The sequence below is a fragment of the Mandrillus leucophaeus genome, unplaced genomic scaffold (assembly GCF_000951045.1).
Source record: "Mandrillus leucophaeus isolate KB7577 unplaced genomic scaffold, Mleu.le_1.0 Scaffold144, whole genome shotgun sequence".
NCBI classification, from domain to species: domain Eukaryota; kingdom Metazoa; phylum Chordata; class Mammalia; order Primates; family Cercopithecidae; genus Mandrillus; species Mandrillus leucophaeus.
In genome coordinates, this window is record NW_012101410.1 from 3,946,681 (window position 1) to 3,956,918 (window position 10,238).

The following is a 10,238-nucleotide window of genomic DNA, read 5'->3' on the forward strand; positions in this document are numbered from 1 at the left end:
CCACCACCACCACCACCACCACCTCCACCACCACCACCACCAGGCCAGAATGCAGACTTCAATGGGTCACAACCCCATTCAAACTCCCGTGGGCCTAATGAAAAGTGGATCCTTGGGCCTGAACACCGCTTGTAAAGAGCTAACAGCACGGGTGTTGGGCAGGGCCCTGTGACACAAAGGCAGGGTGCTTTTCCTTAAGGTGGGAACTTCTAGAGGAACACAAACAAGAAGTGATTACAAAGGATTACACAAGCTGGCCAATGGGCTGCCGGACAACAGAGGACGAAAAAGATGAGCCCTGAGGGAGGAAGGGGTTAAAACTGCACACGCACACATGTGCACCAGCTCCTCCCGGGGCCCCATGCCCCTGAGGGTTCATGCCCCTGCTCAGGAAGCCCCTCCAGCTCTCACCTGGGCTATCCCCATGGGAACACCCCCACACCCCCAGCCTCTTAGAGACTGAGTTCTCGTTACCACACCTCCTCTGGCCTTCCCACCAAACCCCTGCATGGGGTCCAGGATCATGTGTCTCTTTCAAGATCATGAGAGACAAATACTACAAACTAACCCATGACTATGTGCCCATGAGGGGCCAGAGGCAATGCTAGGACTTTCCCAGAGAACATTCTGGAAAGAATCCCCACATGTGTGTGGCTCCTAACAAGGGGATCAAGTGGTATGTTTCTTGTCTACACTGCTAACCTGCTGTTACTGGGGACAAACCACTTGTCTTCTCAGATTTACAATCTCTTCATCTATATATTGGCAAAAATACCAACTTCTCCAAAAGTCATTTTGGGTTTAAATGCGATGATGACGTACACAATGTACCTAACACCATACTCAGCATGGGAAAGGCAGTTAATCCACTTAATTCTCCTCTCTGTCAAGGGATGTCACAGTAGAAGTTAGTTGGTACTAGCAGAAAAACAAATAGAACAGAGCCAAGTTATTCACTATGAACTTATGGCCTCTGTTTCAAAATATATAGGGAAGGAAGGCCAGGTGCAGTGGCTCATGCCTGGTCACAGGACTTCCAGGAGGTTGAGATGGGAGGACTGCTTGAGCCTAGGAAGTCAAGGCTGCAGTGAGCTATGATCGAGCCACTGTACTCCAGCCTGGGTAACTGAACAAGACCCTGTCTTTTATATATATATATATATATGTATATTCTTCCATATCAAAATGTTTAGCAAGTGACTAATTCCTGAAGCTCCTTCATTTTCTAAAATTCTATCGTTTACAGTCTAATGACATTGGGGAAATGTTTACACTTCAAAAGTTTAAAAAGAAAACCAGCCAAGTACATAAAAGAGGGAAGAAGAGAGGGAAAAAGAACAAAACTGATTACAAAGAATTTTTTTCTAGATACCTCACTGTCTATTCCCATAACAAAACAGACAATTACTCCAGCAGTTTAGATTAAAAAAGAAAAAAAAAGATTGCCGTAACAACCGTTAAAGTTGCAGTTTTATGTCCAACCTTGCTCTCTAACAGTTTTTGTTTGTTGTTGTTTTTTCAGAAGGAAAGATGGAAGGGAGAAGTTATCATTTCTTTCTCAAGATCCTGGCCCCATGAGCCTCAGTGTAGCCCTAGTTCCTGACAGCAGCACCAACAGGCAGGGAAGAGGGGCTCCGGTGCCCTGCAGAGAGCACCAGGTTCTCTGGCATCAGGAGCTGGATACAGAGTCCCTGATAATCACAGCCACAGAATATTTCAAACTCACCAACATGTCCTCTAAATATCAGACAGGAAAAGGCTTCCCCTCCTGCACCTGTCTTACTATTATTTTACAGACGTATTCTAAAAGCCATAAAGGCGGAAATCACTATTAGTGTGTCACTTATATGATATTCAGACACCTGAGCTCTGTGATGACTTTAATGCCCCATAGGTCTTTCAGAAATCCGCCTCATATACCTCGGAACGCCCCTCCATCCACAAGGGAACGCATGTGGAACAGGTGGAGAAGGAATTCTTTTAGGCCCATGGGTATAATGGTAAGGCCTCTTGTAACTGCTGCTTCTGTAGCAGAGAAGTTGGACAGTATGTGTGTGTGCTTATGCGTGGTTTGAATGGATGCAGGAAAAATCAATAATCTGCTTGCATCGACACCTAAATAAAACCAAAATAATCCCATGATTTGCCTAAAACCAAATTAATCTCTAGGAAAAACCTGCTGTGGCAGAGTTGTGTGGGGGTGGGAATTATAAAAGAAAAGCAGAATTTCCCCGAGCTTGAATTTCCCCGAGCTTCCGCTTTGCAGGAATCTCTGTTCCGTTACTCACTATTTTGAGAGAGCCCTGCTTCTTCCTCCTTCTCAGCACCAAACGTCAATGTCATTTTCACAGTGGGGAGGGCTACAGGAAGCACACATCTGCAGTGTGTCACCTTCTGAAGCTGACAGATCTACTCAGTATTTGTTTGGGTTGAAAAGAGTTTTGTTTTGTTTTTTTTTTGGTACTCTCTACACTATTGTTTCCCTAGTGCCAAAAGCAGTCGAGAGCTAGCACGCTAACAACGATCCATCATAAAATGATCATGAAAACACCCAAAATATATTGACTTCGAAATACTGTCAAACTCTTCACTGCTAAGTTCTAATAAAGAAAACGAAACAGAAACACACCCCTCATACTCCAAGTCAGGAGGCCAAAGAGGTGGCATCTTTAAAATCACTATCTAGCTAAATCATTTTTATCCAACTAAATCCTGGGATTCTCCTAAATTAGTTTTACCACTCTGTCTTGGGAGGGCCGGTAGCAAATAAAGGTTTAACTCTTATCCACCTGAAACCTCACGCTATGACATAGGCTGGCTAAAAAAGGGTAGAGGCACAGAAGCATTTTAAAAAACTTCAAACGCATGCAAAACACACAGGAAGCTAAAAAGCGGATCATGTTATATACTTCTAATAGCTGCCATGCTATGCCACTTCAAAGAGTCAAACTATTACTCAAATGAACTCAATATATTATGTGGCATGAAGCCATAAACTCACATGTACAAAGTACACATGGATAGATTTTAAAATTTAACATGAAAGTTAAATAATTATTACAGAGAAACATAAAGTAACTGGAATAACTAACATAAAGTTACTCTATAATAACTTTATTATAGGCTGGGTCCGGTGGCTCACGCCCGTAATCCCAGCACTTTGGGAGGCCGAGCAGGTGGATCACGAGGTCAGGAAATCGAGACCATCCTGGCTAACACGGTGAAACCCCTTCTCTATTGAAAAATGCAAAAAAATTAGCCGGGCGTGGTGGCGGGTGCCTGTAGTCCCAGCTACTTGGGAGGCTGAGGCAGGAGAATGGCGTGAACCCAGGAGGCGGAGCTTACAGTGAGCCGAGATCGCGCCACTGCACTCCAGCCTGGGCGACGGAGCGAGACTTTGTCTCAAAAAAAAAAAAAGAAAAAAGAAAAAAAAAAAAAACCAAAACTTTATTATAGAAAACAATGCACATTTGAAAAGTTTTATTTGTCTCCTGATAGGAAACAGGAATGTACAATGATGTGGTAAACTTGTCTGGAACGTGGGCATGTTCCTCTTTTTTTTTGTAACAGTTGTTTGTATCATACCCACAATCTTACAGTCAAAATTGCATAAGCAAATTACAAAGAGGACAAATGGTAAAGTTAAAGACGTTATATCGCCCTCCTCGTGCCTTTTTAAAAAAAAAGTTTGAAAGGCAAGCTGACAGTGCTAGTAGAGATGAGGGGAAATAAAATTCACCACTCATTGCATTTACATAAATAATGTGTTTAAATACATAAATATTCATTTTTAAAGCTCAAGGCCTAGTAAAAGAATTTCTAAGCATACTGAATGAAGCGGAGGGGGAAGCTGACAGCCAGCTCTAACTCCGGGCTGCATCTGGGCGCGCACTCCCTCCAGTACCTCCACTTTCTTTCAGGTGATTACCATGCTGCACACGGTAACAAACGAGTCAGGTTTTATGGACGGCAATAAAGGTAACGTGGGCCTGACACATGGATGCCCTTGGTTGGGTTACAACTGGCCCACCTACTGCCACTTTATCTTCTGGTTGTCCCTAGTTACTCATCTATTTTTAAATGTTCCAATGTGATCTTATCAAATTGGCACATAATTTGATCACCATATTTCCATAACTGAAAGTTGTGGAAAGTGCCTGGCCAGGTAACAGTGACAGGGTATGTGTACTAAGCCAGAGAGCTTCACAGTTATGATTTTTTAATTTTAATAAATAATCATGAGCCCTTCTCTCTCACTCTCTCAGTGAAACACACACACTGGGTTGTCTGGTGTTTGTTCTTGTAGAGTGGCCATTGGCCACGAGATCACCCGTCACCCACCCTCCCTAATTTTCAACAGGCACCCTTCCTGGGAGTTCCTGGGTTGTGAACCCGGCTTTTAGCCACAGCATCCAGCCAACTGACACATCCACTTTTAAGGAGACACTGCCTCCACAGTGCCTCTCACTTCTAGCACAAGTACTCCAACCATGAAGGAGATCCCTTTCAACAAAGAGCGTCTAACACAGACTGCACCCTGATGTGGCAGCACCGGGCTCCAAAGATAAATCCGAAACCATCCCCGACCCACATGGGAGAAGCTGCAGGGACCAAATAACATTGTCAGTGTTACCGATTCCTTCAGCGTTCTTGGCAGCGCTGGTTAAGATATGAAGTGCCCTGGGACCAGAGGATGTGCCCGAGGTTGCCAGGGAGAGGACGGGGTGCCAGGGAAAACTGCAGGTAAGAGGCTGCCAGGCCAGTGCTCCAGCGGGAACAGAGGGTCAGGGAGACAGAACGGGGGTTGGAGGCAGAGGATAAATTAACACTGTGATTCGTGGGTAGGGGGACGGAGGAAAACATTAAAGAAACAGAAGTGGCAGCAACCACGTGGAAAAGGCACTGATGCCTGAGCTACCTGTCCCAGTGGCTGTCCAGACAGCCAGGGCTCAGCAAGCCGGCCTCCTGCCCCAGAAACCTCCCCTAGTCTCCCAGAGGCCTATGGTAGAGAATTTAAAAGGTAAATGACTCAACCCCAGCATCGTATCTTCCTCAATACCAGCATCTCATGCTCCCCACAAATTGTGTTCCTGTGAGATCAAAAGGTGGGAGCTGCTGACCTCGGCAGGTGTGTGTCTACCTCAGAAACTGCTGAGTTCTGCCATCAAAACTGAATCCCAGGCCGGGTACAGTGGCTCACGCCCATAATCCCAACACTTTGGGAGATCGAGGTGGGTGAATCACTTGAGGTGAGGAGTTCGAGACCAGCCTGACCAACATGGTGAAACCCCGTCTCTACTAAAAAAAAACACAAAATAAGCCAGGCGTGCTGGCACATGCCTGTAATCCCAGCTACTTGAGAAGCTGAGGCAGAAGAATCGCTTGAATCCAGGGGGTGGAGGTTGCAGCGAGCCAAGATCACCCCACTGCACTCCAGCCTGGACAAAAAGAGTGAAACTCTGTCTCAAACAACAACAACAACAACAACAGCTGAATCCCCGGCCAGGAACAGTGGCTCACGCCTATAATCCCAGCACTTCGGGAGGCCAAGGAAGGAAGATCACCTGAGCCCAGGAGTTCAAGACCAGCCTGGGCAATATGGTGAAACCCCATCTCTAGAAAAAATACAAAAAACATTAGCCAGGCCTGGTGGTGCACGCCTGTAGTCCCAGCTACTCAGGAGGCTGAGATGGGAGCATCACCTGAGCCCAGGGAGATCAAGGCTGCAGTAAGCCATGATCGTGCCACTGCACTCCGGCCTGGGTGACAGAGTGAGGCCCTGTCTCAAAAAATAACAAATGAACAAAAGAAAAACCTGAACGCCAGTCACTAAAGGATTCACCTCACCTACTACAGTGACCTAGATTTATACAGGGTCACAGGGCAACCAGGATAGCACACCTGTTTCTAAAGCCTTCTCAGCTCACCTGAGAACTCACTGCAACCTGGGGCACAGAACACGAAGAACGGTCCTCCTGAGAGTCAGTCAACCCGAGGCTTGTCCAGTTGATTAGTAACTGACAATTACACAGGGCGATGTGATAGCCAACGAGAGGGCTGTGGGAGAGAAACTCCACCAGGGGTTAAGAGTTACTTGATTAGGAGACATAGGGGAAAAGATCCCTGGCTTAACAAACACTTTACACAGTGCGTTTCATCTGACATTGCAGAAGTGCCCTCTGGCCACCGTGTCGTGAGTCCTGAGCTGGGCCTCAGGAAGGACTCCTAGAGCCACTCTACCCATCTCCCTGGAGGAGGGGAGAGGCAGAGAAGCTCGATGCGTTATCTAGGAACACACAGGGATGCTTCCCAACCACACTCTCAGACCATGCTTCCATTATTGATTAAGATTTCCAAAACCAGCCAGCTTTTGATTATCCATGGAGATTTTATACGTAAGAAATTTTTAACTCATTCAGTATACTGCTGAGTCACCTGGCCTAAGTGTCAGTCCAGCATGGAACTTAGAATACACACAAACAGTAGTAGTAGTAGTGATAGTAGCAGCAACAGCAGCACCAGCGGTAGTAACTATTCATATTAACTTAGAACTGACCATGTGCTAAGCACCAGCCTAAACATTTTACGTACATTATTTATTTCACTTAATTCTACCAACAAACCTAGAAGAGAGATAGTATATGTTATGATCCTACAGATAAGGAAAGGGTATTGGTCCATTCTCACGCTGCTGACAAAGACATACCCAAGACTGGGTAACTTATTTTTTTAAAAAAAAGAGGTTTAATGGACTCACATATTCCACATGGCTGGGGAGGCCTCACAATCATGGCGGAAGGCAAAAGGCATGTCTTACATGGCAGCGAACAAGAGAGAATGAGAGAGCTTGTGTAGGGAAACTCTCCTTTACAAACCCATCAGATCTCATAAGACTTATTCACTATCATGAGAACAACATGGGAAAGACCCACCCCCACAATTCAATTACCTCCCCCTGGGTCCCTCCCACAACACATGGGAATTATGGGAGCTACAATTCAAGATGAGATTTGGGTGGGGACACAGAGCCAAACCGTATTAGCAAGTAAAGTTCAGACAAGTTAATGAATTTGTCTAAGGTGAAATGTAGGCAGTTGGATCCCGGAATTGATAAACACCACTGCATAGCTGCAATGAAAACTGTATCACTTTCAAGTCAAATCACGAATAATTTTGGATTATCCAACTGCACTAAAATGTACATCCCTGAATAGGAGTGTCACAAAAATGCTTTCTAATACCATGTGCGCACGCACACACACGTTTTCTTTAACTACTCATTTCAGCTAGAATGAAAGTCAAAGTTACTATTGTCTTTATTACAATTTTGTATTTGTCTGCTGGCATGTGACCACATATGTAGAAAAAAACATCACCTGTTTGCACAGCACATTTCCAAGACTGATCAAAATCTCAGGTGGCCCTAAATAACTCAGTGAAGGAATTTGAGATTACTAAAACCATTTGTAGCCACAAAAATGGTCTCTGAAAGGACACAGGCTTTCCCTAGATCACAACTAGCAAGAGGCAGAGCCAGGCTTCAAACCTGGGTCTTTGGGGTTGTCCCCATGAGAAAATTCAGCCCTCTAGAAATATTTTCAAATAGGTTGGGATGGTTCAGAGGGTTCCCACAGCTGCACAAAGGGCTGTACCAAAACAGACAGAATCCCAAAGAGTGGGAAACTCGTGCACATCTGTGCCCATGCTGACAATCTCCCCGGCAAGTGGAAGCCAAGGTTTCTGAATTTGCTTGGCAAGAAGCAGGTTCTTCAAAGTGTGTGCTACTTTAGAAATGTTTAAAGGGAATAAGCAGAGAAAGAACTTTGGTTTGCTGGGCATGTTCCAAAATGAATGAGAGAAAGTTAGAGCCCAGTGTCATCCTTCTGGAATTATCTACACTGGATTTGTTTGGCAAAACACACAGAGCCGTAAACTACACTCAACTCCGGATAGGATCTGCATGGCCTGTGGGGTCCATCTACCCCAATGAGGACGTAATTTAATTTCTGGTAGGTTACCTCCTTGAAGCACATAATGAAACTTGTAAGTGCACAGAAGGCACTGTTATCAACCTTTTAAGGCTACAGAAAGGAAAGTACTTTGAGTTTTCCAGCAGTGCAGCGGTTCGCCAAAACAACAACAAAACACTGCATCTATTTCAGCACCGCTGTCTTTCCCTATGTGGCAGTCCTAGGGACAACTCACGGCTTGCTTATTCTTGGACGGTGAGCAGCTTTCTTACAAGGTTTTGATTTTTTAAGAGTTCACTCTGATCATTGAAGCCTGAGTTAATCTGAACAGTAGCACCCAGAGTCACCAGAGTCAGAGAGGCTGGGAAGAGGCTCACTGCTCAGAAAGGCCAGCTCTGTCTTCTTCTTGCCCGAAAGTGGCCCGGGGAGGAAGCAGGGAGCTCTTAACTTTGGGAGGGATCTCTTCTAATGCTGGGAAAGTAACTATCAAGTGCTTGAAAATAAAGACTATCAGAATACAACCCAGAAGAGTTTGGGGTTCTGTTTAGGCTTTTTAATTAAAGAAAGATCCTTAGATAGTAAACCAACCAACAAACCAAGAAAACCTCCCATCATGACCCACTTGGCCACCAGAAGCCTCATTCATCTTGTGTGCCCGGCATTAAGCATACAAATCTACTAGACATTCAAGGCACATGGGAACTGCTGCAACAGCTGTTGGTCCTCTCCCCAGTCTATATTATGTACATGTGCTGAATATATTCCACCTGCCCTGCAGAGTGCCTCTTTGGCTTCCTCCTGCCCGCTCCTAGCCCCAGGAGACTGACATTTATGGATGCATCTACCGGCTCCCTTGCCCAAGGACTTCCACCAAGTTCCACCAAAGGGAGGCACCAGTGCAAGCAAAGACGGGAGGAGGAGAGTGAGGATAGGAAAGTTATCCCCCTGACTCCCTCCACGCTGGGCTGCACCCTCCTATTAAAGACCATGACCCCCACTAAGCACCCATAAGCCCAGCTACTTTCTCCTCTGGCATCTATTATCTGCTCCTCTTCTCCTTCACCCCTTCAGGTCCTGGGAGGGAAGTTCCCTGGAGGTAGCCTGCCATCCTCATTCTGGGGGAGTGCACCCCCCCCTTTGCTAGTTTCTTGCATCCCTGCCCACCACTGAGAACTCGTCCTCTCTTCAGTTTCTTCTTTTTGAGTGTGCCATCTGTCTTCTGCCAGGACCGTGACTGACAAAATAAAAAATGGAATTGATTATCCTAGAATTTCATTCTTGGAATCTACATACCACAATATGTACATAATAATTCCCTTGCAATTTCCCCAAGTCATAAAGGATAGCAATCAGGCAGGGAAAAAAAATATGCCACCAAAACTACCATAATAATTTACTATCCTGCAAAACTTGAAAAAACGGAATTCATCTTCCTAAAAAGCACAGTAAGCTTTGAAACATGAAAACTCGATTAGAGTATTAGAAAAGTATGGTATTACTAAAAATACTCTCTGTAGAATTCCTCATAAGCGCATCATCAATGGTTGCTATTATGTTTCGGAGTCAGTCTAACCGCACATAAAAATTGCAAATAGGACAACAGTGTCAGTGAGGTTTCCAATTTGACAACAGCTGACTGAAACTAAATCTTACCTGAGCCACTATATAGAGTTGATATTAACTACATTTATTATAACAACATCACCACACAATGAACCTTTCCAAGAGTTTAAGACTTAACAGTCAACCTCATCCTGAAGACCACTGTTGTTTTTTATTAGGTCAGCGTAACCCCACAGGAAATTAAAACAGGAACCAAAGTTTCAAATTTAAAAACTATGAGCTGTCTCATGGGGTAAAAAAAAAAAAAATCTCCAGCAAACCTACAAGATATAAAACAAAAACACCGCACTAATAACAACATGCACTGGTGCTCTTTAATCGCTGAGGGAACTATTCAGATCCAGGTCAATATCACAATGTTAAAAATAAAATTTAAAATGGCTTTCAACAAGTTAAATGTAGGCCAGTGCAGTGGCTCACATCTGTAATTCCAGCACTCAGAGAGGCCAAGGCGGGAGGATCACTTGAGCCCAGGAGTTCGAGACCAGCCTGAGCAACATAGGAAAATCCCATCTCTACCAAAAATGTAAAAACTAGCTGGGTGTTGTGACACAGGCCTGTGGTCCCAGCTACTCAGGAGACTGAAGTGGGATGATTACTTGAGCCCGGGAATTCGAGGCTACAGTGAGCCATGACTGTACCACT

The 10,238-nt window shown here is 44.9% G+C and overlaps 1 protein-coding gene and 1 long non-coding RNA gene across 4 annotated transcripts in view; one reads left to right on the forward strand and one right to left on the reverse strand.

Annotated features, from left to right (window-relative positions):
* Positions 1 to 2,139, forward strand: part of LOC105535282 — a 14,455-nt gene extending 12,316 nt beyond the window's left edge. The window contains exon 2 of the long non-coding RNA XR_001005405.1: positions 1,523 to 2,139. This is a non-coding gene — a long non-coding RNA (uncharacterized LOC105535282). The remainder of the gene's footprint in view (positions 1 to 1,522) is intronic.
* Positions 1 to 10,238, reverse strand: part of FOXN3 (forkhead box N3) — a 520,915-nt gene that overhangs the window by 222,672 nt on the left and 288,005 nt on the right. The window lies entirely within an intron of this gene.